Genomic DNA, 17,295 nt, shown 5'->3' with positions numbered 1-17,295 from the left:
TTTATTCGATGTCAGTAACAGACACGATAAGGCCTAACCTAAAATGCTCACATTTGAAAAAAAAAAAAATGGTCAAATGGTTCTGAGCACTATGGGACTTAACTTCTGAGGTCATCAGTCCCCTAGAACTTAGAACTACTTAAACCTAACTAACCTAAGGACATGACACACATCCATGCCGGAGGCAGGATTGGAACATGTGACCGTAGCGGTCGCGCGGTTCCAGACTGTACCGGCAAGAACCTCTCGGCCACTCCGGCCGGCTCGCATTTGGAGTTAAAACTTTAAAATCATCGTATGGTGTACTTAACCAACTTTTGATATTTGGAAATGTACGTTACACACTTCTTGATTGTATCTAATCCATCGGATTTCGATCGAGATGTTGAGAACTGTACCTAATTACTCCATTATTAATATCTCAGCTGTGGTATCTTTGCGATAAGTACTTGTATTTATCTTCGACTGTGTAATTATTTTGGATGTACTTGATTTCTCACGTGTTAATTCACAACACAGTGCACGTATAGCTTAATAAGGAGTATTCGCTATTCATGTTCGAAAGTTCAGAGCGTCAACTTGAGAGCTATTTCGCGAGCTGCACTTAATACTATAAGATCGAATACCATGCCATCACCACCAGATGTACGTTCTTGCGTTTTACACGTGTAATTCTCATTCTTGGGTTTCTGATTTTGGAAACGGCGATGCAGTGGAGAGGTTTGGTGTTGTCTTGGGCTTGTAATAGTAATGAAAGAGTGGTATTGAGTGGAGACCGGAAATCATGTGCAACAAGCAATGATTGTTTTATGAAAGATAAAATTCTGCCCCACAGCCTGTCTCTAGTTGGACTAAAATACAACTTTATTAGCATTTACCCCTACGGTAAAACATAAAGGAATATTCTAATCCAGTCAGTGACAGGCTGTGTGGCAGGCCTTTATATTTAAAAAACATTTTGATGGTTATTATCCTGTTAGAATTAAAATATTAAAAGGACTTTCGCTTCTATTAACTGACAGTCTTTGAACTTTAACAACAGCCTTACCGTAATGGAAGCAATGGTTCTAGCCCGATCATGGAAGTTATGCAACTTTGTCGCCAGTTATCGTCTGGATGGGTGACCGTTAGGGTACACTGGACATTGTTGCCACGGGGACACCCCAAGTTGCTGAAGTGGTGTCCAAATGAAAGCTTGCACACGGCATCATTATCGGTATCGTAACTCTTATTTCATCTGTAACATTCTACACTTCTTCTTCTTCTCCTTCTTCTTTTGCTTTTGCCTTTTTCCCGCAATGACGCAGGGTCGGCATGGTTAATCAGATTTGGCAAGGTTAGTTTTAGGGGTGGCCGGATGCCCTTCCTGCCGCCACCCTGTACCCCCGCGACGGAATTAGTGCACCCCAGCTGTCTGTGTCTCTAGTGTGATCCATGGAATTGTGCGAATGTGTTCAGATGTCTGCGAGCCGCGTAACTGAGGCAGGACGTGGGGACCAGCCCGGTATTCACCTTGTGGGATGTGGAAAACCGCCTAAAAACCACAACCAGGCTGGCCGGCACACCGGCCTCCATCGTTAATCCGCCGGGCGGATTCGATCCGGGGCCGGCGCGCCTACCCCAGTCCAGGAGGCAGCGCATTAGCGCTCTCGGCTAACCTGGCGGGTTGTAACATTCTACACTGCAGGCCGTTAAAACTGCAACGCCATTCAACAAGTTTCAAACGGAGACATTTCGCACCATCTTTACTTCCAAACCTCCTACAAATTTAATCACATATACTCCCTACTATTCTATATACTCCCAATAAGTAAAATTTCCTTGTTTTCTATAATTCCTGTTGTCACTAGCGCTGTTGCTAACGACTGCTTACTGCAGGCTTAACATTGCAGATTCCAGTTCCGATGTAAGAATTAAGAATGATTGCACATTAGTGGTATCTTATTATGAGCTGCGATTTTTGTTTTGTTCACAGGTAAGGCGTGACCTGTACGAGCGGCAGTATGTGCGGTGCGAGGCGGTGCGCTGTGAGTACAGAAAATACTTTTTTGTTCCTTCGTTCATTTCTGCAGTCTAGAAATATCCCAAAGGGCTCCGTGACAACTCTTGAATTAAGAACCGCGTTCAACCAAATATCGCGCCAGTTCAATTAAGCACACGATCATGCTGGTTTGGTATCATGAATTACGCCGCCACCTTTGCTGGCTGAGTTAACGAAGCAGCACCATTGCAGGTCGACTGGAGAGGTAAACCAGTCTGCTCTGCAAACGTAGCAATAGTTCACCGACGCAAAAGCAATAGCAAATCCGACAGCAATATCACAAGTCCAAGGTGAAATCCGAGTGCTCTACAACAATTGCAACCGGGCTGTTTATTACGTCATTACCAAGTTTTACCTGTTGCATCTACACATTTGGCCAATTTCGATCCCACAGACTATATTAAAGTGTGACACACAAATCAAGGAAATAACGTACAATTGCAGACTGTTTGGGGTATAAGTGCAGATATTGTCATCATTAGTACCTGAACAGGTACCCACCTCAGTGTGTCAGTTGTTTCTTCTTTGCCTCTAACGACCTTACCGCAAAAACGTCACATAATTTACTACCTGAGACTTTCTGCACGGTCGTAACTGCACCAGTAACAAGGGGATATTTACTTCAAACTTTGTACGCCTTCAATAGGTCATTAAAAACACAATGGACAAGTAATAAGGTGCACTACTCTGGAAATTCCGAGAAAATCACAGGAGAAGTTTTACACGTCTGTTACACTGAAGCACCAAGGAAACTGGTATTCAATTCTGGGCCACCAACAAGTGTCAGCTTTAGAAACCTTTCAACGAAACATCACCAATATGGGCTTTCGGAGCCGAAGGCCCAAACGTCTACCCTTGATGACTGCACTACACAAAGCGTTACATCTTGCCTGGCCCGTCGACACCGACATTGGACTGTTGATGACTGGAAACAAGTTGCTGATCGAACGAGTCTCGTTTCAAATTGTGCCGAGCGGATGGACGTGTACGGGTATTGAGACAACCTCATGAATTGATGGACCCTGCATGTCAGCAGGGGACTGTTCAAGCTGGTGGAGGCTCTGTAATGGTGTGGGGCGTGTGCAGTTGGAGTGATCTGGGACCCCTGGTACGTCAAGATACGACTCTGACAAGTGACATGTACATAAGCATCCAGTCTGATCACCTGCATCCTTTCATGTTCGTTGTCCACTCCGACGGACATGGGCAATTCCAGCACGACAATGCGACACCCCACACGTCCAGAATTGGTACAGAATGGCTCCAGGAACACGCTGCTGAGTTTAGACACTTCGGCTGGCCACCAGATTCCCCAGACATGAACATTATAGAGCATATCTGGGATGCCTTGCAACATGCTGTATCTCCACCCCTTCGTACTCTTAGGGAATTGTGGACAGCCCTGCAGGATTGATGGGGTCAGTTCCGTCCAGCACTACCTCAGACACCAGTTATAATAATAATAATAATAATAATAATAATAATAATGTCGTGTGACTAGGGCCTCCCGTCGGATAGACCGTTCGCTGGGTGCAAGTCTTTCGATTTGACGCCACTTCGGCGACTTGCGCGTCGATGGGGGCGAAATGATGATGATTAGAACAACACAACACCCAGCCCCTTAGCGGAGAAATCTCGGACCCAGCCGGGAGTCGAACCCGGGCCCTTAGGATTGACATTCTGTCGCGCTGACCACTCAGCTACCGGGGGCGGACAGACACTAGTTGAGTCCATGATTCTTAGGCTCTTCAGTGTATGTGCCTTATGTATCTGTGCGTAGGTACCGGGCGTTAGAGTTCATGGTGGTCAAATGATTAACCTCCGAACTTGGTAAGACGAACGTGTAGGAGGCAACAGTTCGTCTCCCGCTCAGACTTAATTATTAATCTAATTTTGCATCACTGGTCACATTATTTAATTTATGTGACATTTGAGAGGTAATATAATTAAAAAGCCACGTATATTTAGTTGAAGTTCTAGTGAATTTCGCCGGCCGCGGTGGGCGAGCGGTTCTAGGCACTTCAGTCCGGAACCGCGCGACTTCTACGGTCGCAGGTTCGAATCCTGCCTCGGGCATGGATGTGGGTGATGTCCTTAGGTTAGTCAGGTTTAAGTAGTTCTAAGTTCTAGGCGACTGATGACCTCAGATGTTGAGTCCCATAGTGCTGAGAGCCATTTGAACAATTTTCTAGTGAATATCAAATCATTTGACTACTTACTATTTTAGTTAAATTTAATTATTAGGACAAACATACTTATAACTATCGACAAGCAAACGAGGAAACGCATAGATTTTTCCTGAAGATGTACGCTTGTCGTGATTTGCGAAATCCCTTATACATGCAATGTGGTAAAGTACCCGGAACTACGTTGCACTTCGACGCGTCGAGATGCAGACAGAGAAGCAGGCCCGATTTGGCTGTTAACCTGCGTAGCGATGAGACGTAGCTAATGACCTCTCAAATTTCATACAAATCAAATAATAACAGTGGTAAAAAAATAGAGATTAAGAAGTAAGCGACAGCTAGATTGTAACCCTCGTGCCAGGCCCTAACGCTAACCAGTTTTTTTTATCTCTTTTTCGTTGTATTTGTTAGGGGTGGAAGTCCCCTGACACCCGTTGAAGTTCGTTGTTTATCCATTTACTCAGTTTTTTTTATTACAACCGACAGCTATCCCTCTGAGCTACCGTGCCGGCGTCCACTTAACCACAATGACTTCTTACAGCAGTCACCTTCCCACCAACACATAAGGCCCATAAGAGTCACGTAAAACTTCTCTTGCGATTTTCTCGTATTTGTCGGGGTAGAGCACCTTACCACACGCTCATTATCTTATTTTAATGGCCTGCTAAAGATGCACAAAGTCTGAAGTAAATCCGTGACCATAACGTCGTTGACTCCCCTTGTAATTGGACTGCACCTGCCAACATAAAGTAAACGTTTGGCGTCCACGCATCAACATTCCAACATCTAACCTGCTGCCCAAGGTAAAATAAGTATTTACAGCTTGCTCTTGCCACGTGTACTTGGAGTTCCCAACCAACCTGAAAAGATGCTACTCCTCGTAATAGCTATAATTATTAGTATAGAACAGACGTCAATACGGATTTAATGTTGTTGAGAACACCACCCTCAGCCACCAACAAAAATATCAGCGTAAAATCCGTTAAATACGTTGACGTTATTTTAGTATGAAGACGTATCGGGTAAAGTTCTATGTACTGAATTGGCAGAAATTCCTAAGAAATTTTGGTTTTATGTCAAAGCGGTAGGTGGATCAAAACAAATGTCCAGACGCTCTGTGATCAAAATGGTACTGAAACAGAGGATGACAGACTAAAGGCCGAAATACTAAATGTCTTTTTACAAAGCTGTTTCACAGAGGAACACTGCACTGTACTCCCATCTCTAGATTGTCGCACAGATGACAAAATGGTAGATATCGGAATAGATGACACAGGGATAGAAAAACAAGGAGGAAAGGCCGCTGGACCTGATGGGATACCAGTTCGATTTTACACAGAGTACGCGAAGGAACTTGCCCCCTTCTTGCAGCGGTGTACCGTAGGTCTCTAGAAGAGCGTACCGTTTCAAAAGGTACAAAAGGGCACAGGTCATCCCAGTTTTCAAGAAGGGACGTCGAACAGATGTGCAGAACTATAGACCTATATCTCTAACGTCGATCAGTTGTAGAATTTTGGAACATGTATTATGTTCGGGTATAATGACTTTTCTGGAGACTAGAAATCTACTATGTAGGAACTAGCACGGGTTTCGAAAAAGAAGGTCGTGTGAAACCCAGCACGCGCTGTTCGTCCACGAGACTCAAAGGGCCATAGACACGGGTTCCCAGGTAGATGCCGTGTTTCTTGACTTCCGCAGGGCGTTCGATACAGTTCCTCACAGTAGTTTAATGAACAAAGTAAGAGCATATGGACTATCAGACCAATTGTGTGATTGGATTGAAGAGTTCCTAGATAACAGAACGCTGCATGTCATTCTCATTGGAGAGAAGTCTTCCGAAGTAAGAGTGATTTCAGGTGTGCCGCAGGGGAGTTGCTACTCACAATATATATAAATGACCTTGTGGATAACATCGGAAGTTCACTGAGGCTATTTACGGATGATGCTGTAGTGTATCGAGAGGTTGTAACAATGGAAAATTGTACTGAAATGCTGGAGGATCTGCAGCGAATTGACGCATGGTGCAGGGACTGGCAATTGAATCTCAATGTAGACAAGTGTAATGTGCTGCGAATACATTGAAAGAAAGATCCTTTATTATTTAGCTACAATATTGCAGGTCAGCAAGTGGAAGCAGTTAATTCTATAAATTATCTGGGAGTACGCATTAGGAGTGATTTAAAATTGATGACTATATAAAATTAACCGTCAGTAAAGCTGATGCCAGACTGAGATTCACTGGAAGAATCCTAAGGAAATGCAGTCCGGAAACAAAGGAAGTAGGTTACAGTACACTTGTTCGTTTGCTGCTTGAATACTGCTCACCGGTGTGGGATCCGTACCAGATAGGGTCGGTAGAAGAGATAGAGAAGATCCAACGGAGAGCAGCGCGCTTCGTTACAGGATCATTTAGTAATCGCGAAAGCGTTACGGAGATGATAGATAAACTCCAGTGGAAGACTCTGCAGGAGAGACGCTCAGTAGCTCGGTACGGGCTTTTGTTGAAGTTTCGAGAACATACCTTCACAGAAGAGTCAAGCAGTATATTGCTCCCTCCTACGTATATCTCGCGAAGAGACCATGAGGATAAAATCAGAGAGGTTAGAGCCCACACAGAAGCATACCGACAATCTTCCTTTCCACAAACAATACGAGACTGGAATAGAAGGGAGAACCGATAGAGGTACTCAAGATACCCTCCACCACACACCGTCAGGTGGCTTGCGGAGTATGGATGTAGATGTAGATATCGGGTCTGAATTTGCCTGTACACAGGATGAAACAATAACTTCCCCGACAAACTTCCGAAGATAATTCAGCGATATTTTCTGAGTATTTTGGTCGCTGGTGGCTGTTACAGGATATGAATGTAATTATAAGTTATTATGTTGTTCCTCCAATTACCCTTGTTCCTGTGAAAATAATTTCACAACTGTGATATGAAGTCACGAAAGCATACAACTTAGGACACCAAGTAATGTAAAGATGTAGAAGTACTGTGGTTCAAATGGCTCTGAGCACTATTGGACTCTACTGCTGAGGTCATTAGTCCCCTAGAACTTAAACTACTTAAACCTAAATAAATTAAGGACATCACACACAGCCATGCCCGAGGCAGGATTCGAACCTGCGGCCGTAGCGGTCCCGCGGTTCCAGAATGTAGCGCCTAGAACCGCTCGGCCACCCCGGCCAGCTGTAGTATGGGGAGGCATAATGTAGCAAGGGCTTTGTTCTTGTTGTGGTCTTCAGTCCAAACACTGTGTAAGTAGGCTGTTCAGGTTTTTATGTTGGTAACGCTATGTAGCGCTCTGTATGAAAATCACTGACTGTGCTGTGTGCAGTCTGTGACTGGTTTGCATTGTTGTTTGCTATTGTATTGTTGGACAGTTGGCTGTTAACAGTGCGTAGCGTTGCGCAGTTGGAGGTGAGCCGCCAGCAGTGGTGGATGTGGGGAGAGAAATGGCGGAGTTTTGAGAGCGGATGATCTGGACGTGTGTCCATCAGAGACAGTAAATTTGGAAGACTGGATGTCATGAACTGATATATATGATGACTTTTGAACACTATTAAGGTAAATACATTGTTTGTTCTCTATCAAAATCTTTCATTTGCTAACTATGCCTATCAGTAGTTAGTGACTTCAGTAGTTAGAATCTTTTATTCAGCTGGCAGTATTGGTGTTCGCTTTATTGCGGTAGTTCGAGTAACGAAGATTTTTGTGAGGTAAGTGATTCGTGAAAGGTATAGGTTATTGTTAGTCAGGGCCATTATTTTGTAGGGATTATTAAAAGTCAGATTGCGTTGCGCTAAAAATATTGTGTCACTTTAGTGATGATCAGAATAAGTAAAGAGAAAACTGTTTGAGAACGATGAGTTTTGCTGAGCTGTTTGTAAATCAAATAACATAGAAGTTTACTAGCACAGTCATTCACCATTTTTCTAAGGGGACGTTCCAACTGCTTTGATCCAGCTGTCCATGCTACTCTATCCTATGCGAGCCTCTTCTGAAAATAACTGTTGGAACCTATATGTTCCTGTATCTCCTTACTGTATTCATCTCTTGGTCTCCCCCTAGAACTTTTACCCCCCACACTTTCCTACAGTACTAAACTGATGATGTCTCAGAATGTCTCCTACCAACCGATCCCTTCTTCTAGTCAAGTTGTGCCACAAACTCCTCTTCTCCCCAATTCTATTGAATACCTCCTCATTAGCTCCGTGATCTACCCATCTAATCTTCAGCACTCTTCTACAGCACCACATTTGAGAAGCTTCTATTCTCTTCTTGTCTAAACTGTTTAACGTTCATGTTTCAGTTCCACATATGGCTACACCCAAGAAAAATACTTTCGGAAACGACTATCGGAGATCATTGGAACAGCGGTGTAAGACGTCGTGTCTCCTGACCTTCATTGCTTACATATTCCACCCTCACAATCATATTCCGCACATCAAGACGCTTCATTCGAACCCAAACTTGATAAGATAAAGTCAATCTCGTATGAATTCATGTAAACGCGCACCGTGGTTGAAATACTCGAGGCTGGCGTACACACATACATTCCAGACACGACGGTCACAGGAGCTTTTAGTTCGAGAGAGGCAACCGCACGCCAGGAGGCCGGTCCCAACCCATCTACGTCGGCCGGTGACCGCCCGTAGAGCAGACAGCATTTTCCCGAGTGAAAGGACGATCCCGTGTTGGGCTTAAAAGCAAATTCCTCTACATTGTGTGGGAGCGGCCAGCCTACACATTCTTTACACATAGCACGCAGTTTCGGAGATTTTCACAGGGAGATAGCAAACGCTAAACGTCGATACTACATGTTTCCAGATTGGTCGCCTTAAGCGAAACGTCATTCTCCCGTATTAGAAGAGCAATGTTAATTGGCAGACAATATTTCTGACGCCTTGAGCTGAAGGAGTAATGGAAGAGACCGAAAGATATACCCCTTCACATCTGGCGTGGAGAGGGGCCCTTCTGTTGTCGCTCTTGGAGCGAGAACACGTAACGAGAGTGTGTGCGCTGATACGCGTACTCAAAGAGCGAGGAACAAGTCTCTCCTCAGTACTTCACTGGGAGAGCACCTCTGTTGAGAGCGAATCGAAGTGCAACTCTATATTGAGTCCTTGCGATTAAGCGTTGTCCACTGTGTTGGCCGACACACTTATTGTACGGTGTGAACGGACAGAGTTATAGTTAAACGCCTGCGAGCGAATATTTTAGTGGCATCGCGGTGGACTGGTTATCTGACCGGTGTACCACACCAATAGTTAGACTAGGGGCGAATAGGAATCCTTCACTTCATCAAGGCATACGGAGAGTTTGATTGGCGAAGGTCAATCCAGATAGAACGAGAGTTATCTTATTTGTCAGCAGCGAGCGGCGCAGACAGCAGTCATCGCAGCTTACGGTATTGCGTGCTACAGCTACTGCGATCCCCATATTTCCTCCACAACAGTACACTTCACTGCATTTCACATGCCACAGCCTCGACCGTACCTAGCGACATTCTAAAGGATAATTATTCAAGTTGAGTATAGAAATTCGTATAGAAATTTCATTAGCGAATCCTATCCTTGAGAGGTAACTTCACATTCCGAAAAGAACCAGGATATAACTTGTTAAATTCATAACTAAAAGTTCCATTGTGATCTCTCAGAATTTTTGCAAAATAAATAATAACTTTCGTTAGTTTCATGTTTTTCTTATACTGACTAGCACTACTCCAGTACCCAAGTATGCCACTAGTTATGTAAGAAATTTTGTGAATTTTTGTGTCATTTCTTTACAGCGGACAACTCCAGAAGATATTTATTGCTGAAAGTTTTTCAGGCATTTAGGAGCATCTGTCTGGATTCTGTAGTAGTGTGGGGGTGGAAATTGCATCTTGCAGGAGCCACAGGGTATAGGGTACATCTCAGATTAATCCGTTGCGCAAAATAACAGACTCTCAGATCAACCCCACAACACAGAGCGGGAAGATCCACGGCACTGGAATAAGGCCCAGGTCATAGCAATCTATAAAAAGGGTAGATAGTCTGACGCACACAATTACCGGCCAATTTCACTGAAATCGATTTGTTGTAGAATCATGGAACATATTTTGTGTTCAGACATCACGGCCTTTCTAGACTCTGAGAAGCTCATCTGCAGAAACCAGCACGGTTTTAGGTAACAGCGGTCATGCGAGACAGGCTCCCAGGTTGACGCCATATTCCTCAACTTTCGAAAGGCTTTCGACTCAGTTCCGCACTGTCGCTTGCTACAAAAAATGCGCGCTTACGGTCTATCCGATGACATACACGGTTGGATAGAAAGTTTTCTAACAGACAGGAAGCAGTATGTCGTCCTGAACGGGGAGACTTCAACAGAAAGAAGTGTAACTTCAGGTGTGCCCCAGGGCAGCGTAATAGGTCCTCTGCTTTTTACGATTTACATAAACGATCTGGTTGATGGTATTGACAGCGGCCTTAGACTGTTTGCCGATGGTGCTGTAGTCTACAGGAAAGTAGTATCACACGAAAGATGTGAACAAATCAATGAGGATTTGCAGAAAATAAATGGCTGGTGTAATGACTGGCAGTTATCTCTCAATATTAGTAAGTGTAACCTAGCTTCGTATAAGAAGGCGAAAATCCCCATTAACGTACGATTACAAGTCTTTGGATGCGGTAACATCCGTCAAGTATTTGGGTGTGACTGTCCGAAATGATTTCAAATGGAATGATCAGATTACACAAGTAACGGATAAGGCGAACTCTAGATTACGGTTTATTGGTAGAATCCTGAAGCTATGCAGTCTTTCAACAAAGGAAATAGCTTACAATACGTTAGTTACTCCAGTCTTGGAGTATTGTTCGTCTGTATGGGACCCTTACCAGTTGTATCTGATTCAAGAGACTGATAAGGTTCAAAGAAGAGCAGCAAGATTCGTGAGTGGTACATTTAGCCATCGCGAGAGCGTTACAAATCTCATAGAAAGTTTCAAGTGGGACACTCTTGCAGATAGACGGCGCACTGAACAAAAGAGGCTGCTCACTAAATTCCGAAATCCGATCTTCACCGAGGATGTAGAGCATATATCATTACCACCAACTTTCAAATCTCGTAGTGATCACCATTCAAAGATAAGGGAAATAAGAGCTCGCACTGAAGCGTTCAGTCGTTTTTCCCTCGCGCGATCCGCTAGTGGAATTGATGGTGTCGGGGGGGAGGGGGGGGGGGGGGAATATGACTCTGACGCGAATTGTGTCCTCCACCACACACCGCTTGGTGGCTAGCGGAGTATATATGTGGATACAGATGTAGACTTCCTGACACTTAAATCTACATTCGATGCTAACAGATTTCCTTTCTTCAGAAATGCTTTTCTTGCCATTGGCAGTGTACATTTTATGTCTTCCCTACTTCGACCATCATCAGTTATTTTGCTCCCCGAATAGCAAAACTCATCTACTACTTTAAGTGTCTCATTTCCTAATCTAATTCCCTCAGCAACACCTGATTTAATTCGACTACATTCCATTATCGTTGTTTTGCTTTTGTTGATGTTCATCTTATATGCTCCTTCCACTCCCCTCAACTGCTCTTCCAAATCCTTTACTGTCCTGACCGAATCACAATGTCATCATCAAATTTCTAAGTTTCAGTTTCTTCCCCTTGAACTTCAATTCCTATTCTAAATTTTTCCTTCAGTTTCCTTTACTGCCCTGCACATATTGAATAACATTGGGGATAGGCTACAACCCTGTCCTACTCTTTGAGCGTACTGACCTCCAAATCCCTGAACATGATACACTCACCGGTCAAGGTTTCTGTGGCACTGTACTACTTCTCTCTCTCCTGCTTTACAAGGGTGTATTCGACCTTAACTTGATTTTTATGTATGAGAGTGCCCTACAGGTTTGAACAGCACGGGTGAACCAGCCCTCGGGACGACAGGATATTCGGGAAGTGACCGACCTGCCCTCCACCACGACTTAAAATCCATCGAGCACGCGTGGTATGCATTGAGAAAAAACATTGCAGCTCGTTCACATCCCCCGACGACCATCATGCAGTTGTCGAAAGCCCTGTCGGAGGAATGGAATGCCCTACCACGACGACTGCTTACCAAGCTCGTGACTACCGTGGGAGCACGTTGCAGAGCATGGACTGCCGTACGTGGTGATCACACATCTCCCAATGCTTATAATGTCCAGGGGACCACCGTGAACCACCATGACTTCAGTGTAATTATTGTGTTTGAATAAAAATGTCTTCCGTCGCAGTGAGTATTTATTCCAGTTACCTTCGGTACTATACTTTATCCGTTTTGCAGGTCTTTCTATGTATAGGCCGAGTCTCTTCGAACTACGTTACTTGGCAGTGACGTGCCGTGCGAAACTTACTTTTGTCCTGAGGTTATCCACACCATTTTATACTGCAGTGAATGCCGGCCCCATCACACGTAGTCACGGAATCCGTGCTACATATGGGTGAATTAATGCACTCGCAGAGCCTGTGAACAACTTGACAACGCCTACGTCTCTTCGCGGCATTACTGAGTTTCAACTACAGTCAGTTCCACAAGAAAGTGTACACCATAACGTTAAATGTAACGTCCGCAACGACATCTCTAGTAATGGTCTCGAATGTGTACTCAATGCGCTTTTGCACAGTGTACAGATAAACAGCGCTAGAGTTGAATGTTCTGTTTTGTCCGTTGCAGTTTTGGCTATTTCCACTTATTCACAGCTAATTTAAACGCTGAAAAATGTACAATGTCTGTCAAAAAGGACTTGTTAGGCCCGTTAAGAAGCTATTTGGTTCGGACGAGGCAAAGTGGGTGCTTCAAGAGGATAATGATCCGAAACATCGCAGCCGTCTCTGTACACAGTGGAAAGAAGACAGTGGGGTGCCCACGATGGACCAGCCTCCAATGTCTCCGAATGCAAATCTGATCGAAATTGTTGGTCGGAAGCTAATAAATGCTTTGCGGCAGCTGTTATACAGAATCAGGACGATATGGAGATCGTTACCGAGAGAATATGCAGAAAATCTCGTGAAAAGCATGCCAAAAAGGTGGCAAGCTATAATCGACAATGCTGGCGACTGTATTAACCATTAGGTAATTGTGCAATTAGTAAGAACAGGCATTTTCATGTAAACATATATTTATAATAGTGTCTTTTACTTCATACAGATAAAGGCGTCGGCTTGCTTGTGGAGTAGGCAGCATGTAAGGTGCTTTTCAACCCACACAGTGATGAGTGCTGTGTCCCTCATCTTAGCAGGTACGGACTATTGAATGATGGCAGAACATTCCTTCGTTTCTTTTCTCTAGGAGTAGTTGAAGAGTGAACTGAACATTCCAGCCTTTTCTCCAGTTTTCCTGTTACAAAGAGAACTAGAAAATCTTTCTTGATCCATTATGGACTGTGGGACAACGGCTGGGACGTATTTCTTGATGCAATAATTTACCAACAGCCGTATGTATTGTAGAAATTTATGAACTTCTTATATGCTACAAGTTTCGGCATTACATTGATGCCTGGCCACCAAAAGCTGTTGCATAGCGATTTGATTCACGGATCCAGTTATATGGCTCCTTCCGTGTATAGCGATTTTACGACTATGAAGTGTGGGGCCTGAAGATGGCATCAATGTAATGCCGAAAGTGGTAGCATATAAGAAGTTCATAAATATCTTGCAGTGCATACCGCTGTTGGTAAATTATTGCATCAAGAAGAACTAGAAAATGGTTGTTGACTCACCTCCGGAATGACATCTTTACCTGTCATTTTAAATCGCCAGGGTTTGCGTCGATACTGGAGACCGTAAGAAGAGCGTTCTTCTTCTTCTTCTTTTAGTGTTCAACCCAGAGGTTGGTTTGCAGGAGAACGCCATTCCTCTCTTCTGCCTTCCTCTCCATTTCCATGTATGTGTTACATCCAACATCAATCATGATCTGTTGCATATATGATATCCTTCCCTCAATAGCTCCTTCTTCCCTTGTTCCAATGATATTGTTGTGTCGTAGGATGTGCCCTACAAGTTTGTCTCTTCTTGTTTGGTGTGCCTCCACAGAGATCTGGTTTCCTGTACTATTCTAAGCACCTCTTCCTTTATTGCTTTGTCTCTTCAGCTGATCTTCTTCATCCTTCTATAGCACCACATCTCCAGCACCTCTAGCCGTCTTCCCTCTTCTCTTCCAATTGTGCAAGTTTCACATCTGTATAGGGCCACGCACCAAACGAAATCTTTCATGATACGTTTCATTATTTTCAGACTGATGTTGTTGCCGGTGAGTAAGTTCCTTCTTCGATTAAATGCAATTTTGGCCTTTTGTATTCTGGTCGCAGTGTCGTTCCGGCTTGTACCACCTCTTGTGATTTTGCTTCCCAGGTAAGTAAATTCCTCTATCACTTCCAACTCCTCTCTTCCAATTCTCATTCTCAGAGGTTCATATTCTGCTCCTGTACTGCGTACCATCACTTTAGTCTTTTTCTTCTTTATTCTCATTCCATACTGATTCCATAGAATTTTTTCCGTTGTTCTGAGGACTTCCTCTAGATCTTCTCTTGTCTCCGTGACTATAGCAATATCATCTGCATAGCGTAGCATGTCTATCTTCCGCCCATTAATTTTGATCCCCACCTCAGTAGTTTCTCGAACTTGGTCTATAGCTTCCTGGATGTAAGCATTGAATATAAGCGGAGAGAGAGCACAACCTTGCCTTACCCCTTTTCTAATATTTGCTTCTTGTTCGTGGTTACCGTTCCTAATCACTGACACCTCATTCTTATAGAAACTGAGTATCACACGGATGTCATTGTACTTTATTCCACTTTTGCTCAGCACTCTGAACATCTCTTGCCAGATAACGTTATCAAGAAGAGCGTTAACCGATTGAATACTCACAACGCATCATTCAAACGCGGCTGCACAACTCGCCACATGCGTCGTGAATTTCGCCGTCATGACCTCGAAATAAAGGTCGCTGTTCATACTAGTTCAAATGGCTCTAAGCACTGTGAGACTTAACATCTGAGGTCATCAGTCCCCCAGAACTGAGAACTAATTAAACCTAACTAACCTAAGGACATCACACACATCCATGCCCGAGGCAGGATTCGAACCTGCGACCGTAGCAGTGGCACGGTTCCGGACAGAGGCGCCTAAACCGCTCCGCCACCGTGGCCGGCCCGTCCATACTGCTAGAAAGCGAATGCATTTGCGCCGCAAAACCCTTCACATGTTCCTTTTTATACTTTTATATCAAACTATGCAAGCAGCAAAAGAAACGCTAGGAACATACTACATCTATGACAGTACCTTCTTCTGTATGTAGGGGAGAGAATGAAGTGAAAAGAGAGGAAAGATTTGAGACAAGGGTAAGAGCAGCCCACCGCATTAGAGGTCGATTAGACAGTGAAATGTCGGCGATGGGCCGCTGAGATAGCCGGCGTGGAAACGAGAGATTTGACGCTCGCTGCACCGGCGTGCAGGCACCGTGCCGGCTGAATAATACATCCGGGATTTCCATTCATGAATGGCAGAGCTGGCCCTGTGTGCGACTGGTGTGTGCCATTGGCCCGCAGCGGAAAATTCCTGCGACACTCGCTCACAGGTTTTGCCCGGGAACCTCTGTTCTTACTGGGACGCTGTTTACACTCTGTAACCTTCTATGGTAACAGTTTTATCTGCCAAAGACTCCTTTCCAGAGTTTGGTACGACGAATCCAACCGAACTGGACCCGCTTTCGACAGACGTTTGGTGCAGCGGTGCATCGCAACCGCACGCGAAGGTGAAAACATAAAACTTTATACAGTGACGCGACAAAAGTCATTGGGTACCTGCTAATATCGTGTCGGATCTCCTCCTGCTCGGCATAACACAGCAACCCGACGTAGTATTGACTCAACAAGTAGTTGAAAGTCCACTGCAGAAATATTGAACCCTGCTGCCTCTACAGCCATCCATAACTGCGAAGGAGTTGTCGGTGCAGGGTTGAAAGACGATTACGGTTAATGAAGTAAAAGTCCACACAGTGGACACCAGGTGAGAAAGCTACTCCTTATGTTTCTGACCTAGACTGCTATAAAAATGCGAAGGAACTGTTAATCAGAATTCAGAGAGAAGTTGTAGTCTAATTCCCAATCGATTTATTTATCTTAAACAAGACAATAAAATTATTAAAGAATCATCATACAAAAAAATATTTATTTAACAAAAGCCTTACTAAAATGGGATCTCTGGTGGACAAAGTGATCTGCTGGCGATCGACACACGACACTAACCAGAACACTACTCGCTCTATCTCACTTCATACACGTGAATCCAGGTTATGGCATCAAACTACGCCACCACCAAGCATCTATATTCTACCATACAAAAAAAAAAGTTTCGAAAGAACAGGGTGCTGAGAAATAGATAATATAGCCCTACGCCGCAGCAGCGAATACTTTACCCTCCTGCTGGTCAAGGCGGCACACTACGATGCGTTCGGCGACTGAAGTCGTGGACGGCGGAAATCTGTTATTAAATGCGCGTTCCCGAAAAACGCAAGTAGGCGGTCTCGCGTTCAGTTAATTCAGAACACAGGTACTTCCCTAAGAGCCTCTTAAACCCCGATGGATTCCAGTGTGCAGGTGGACCCGTTTGCTGGTCTGCCAAACCAATTTGACTCCGTGCCACGGCTGTGCGTGTCGGAATATGTCAAATGTTTAGACGGCCGACCCAAGACAAATAAGTACACCCCGCGCGTCACTCATTGTGACTGTGATGATATAAGCAGTACCTCTGCCGGTTCAGAAGGTGACTGGCACAGGCTCTAAGTCGCACCCTAGCAAAGGACCCAAGTCTCACTATTTAAGTAGAGTTCTTTACTAGCGAAGCGCCAGTACAAGAGACTTGTACAAGAGTCACGATCTCCCTTTCTCTTTGTTGCCTCCTCACCTCGGTTCCAAAAGCAGATTTCTCTTTTTTGACTTCCCCCAATTTCGCACAAGCCAATCACGAGCTGGAGCCCGGCATTCTAAGCTCAGTGAATGGTCTTTGCACTGCAAACTGATTTGACCAAT

Source organism: Schistocerca americana, chromosome 9, assembly GCF_021461395.2.
Source record: "Schistocerca americana isolate TAMUIC-IGC-003095 chromosome 9, iqSchAmer2.1, whole genome shotgun sequence".
Classification (NCBI taxonomy): domain Eukaryota; kingdom Metazoa; phylum Arthropoda; class Insecta; order Orthoptera; family Acrididae; genus Schistocerca; species Schistocerca americana.
The sequence above is the reverse complement of the archived record's forward strand: the minus strand, read 5'-3'. Positions refer to the sequence as shown.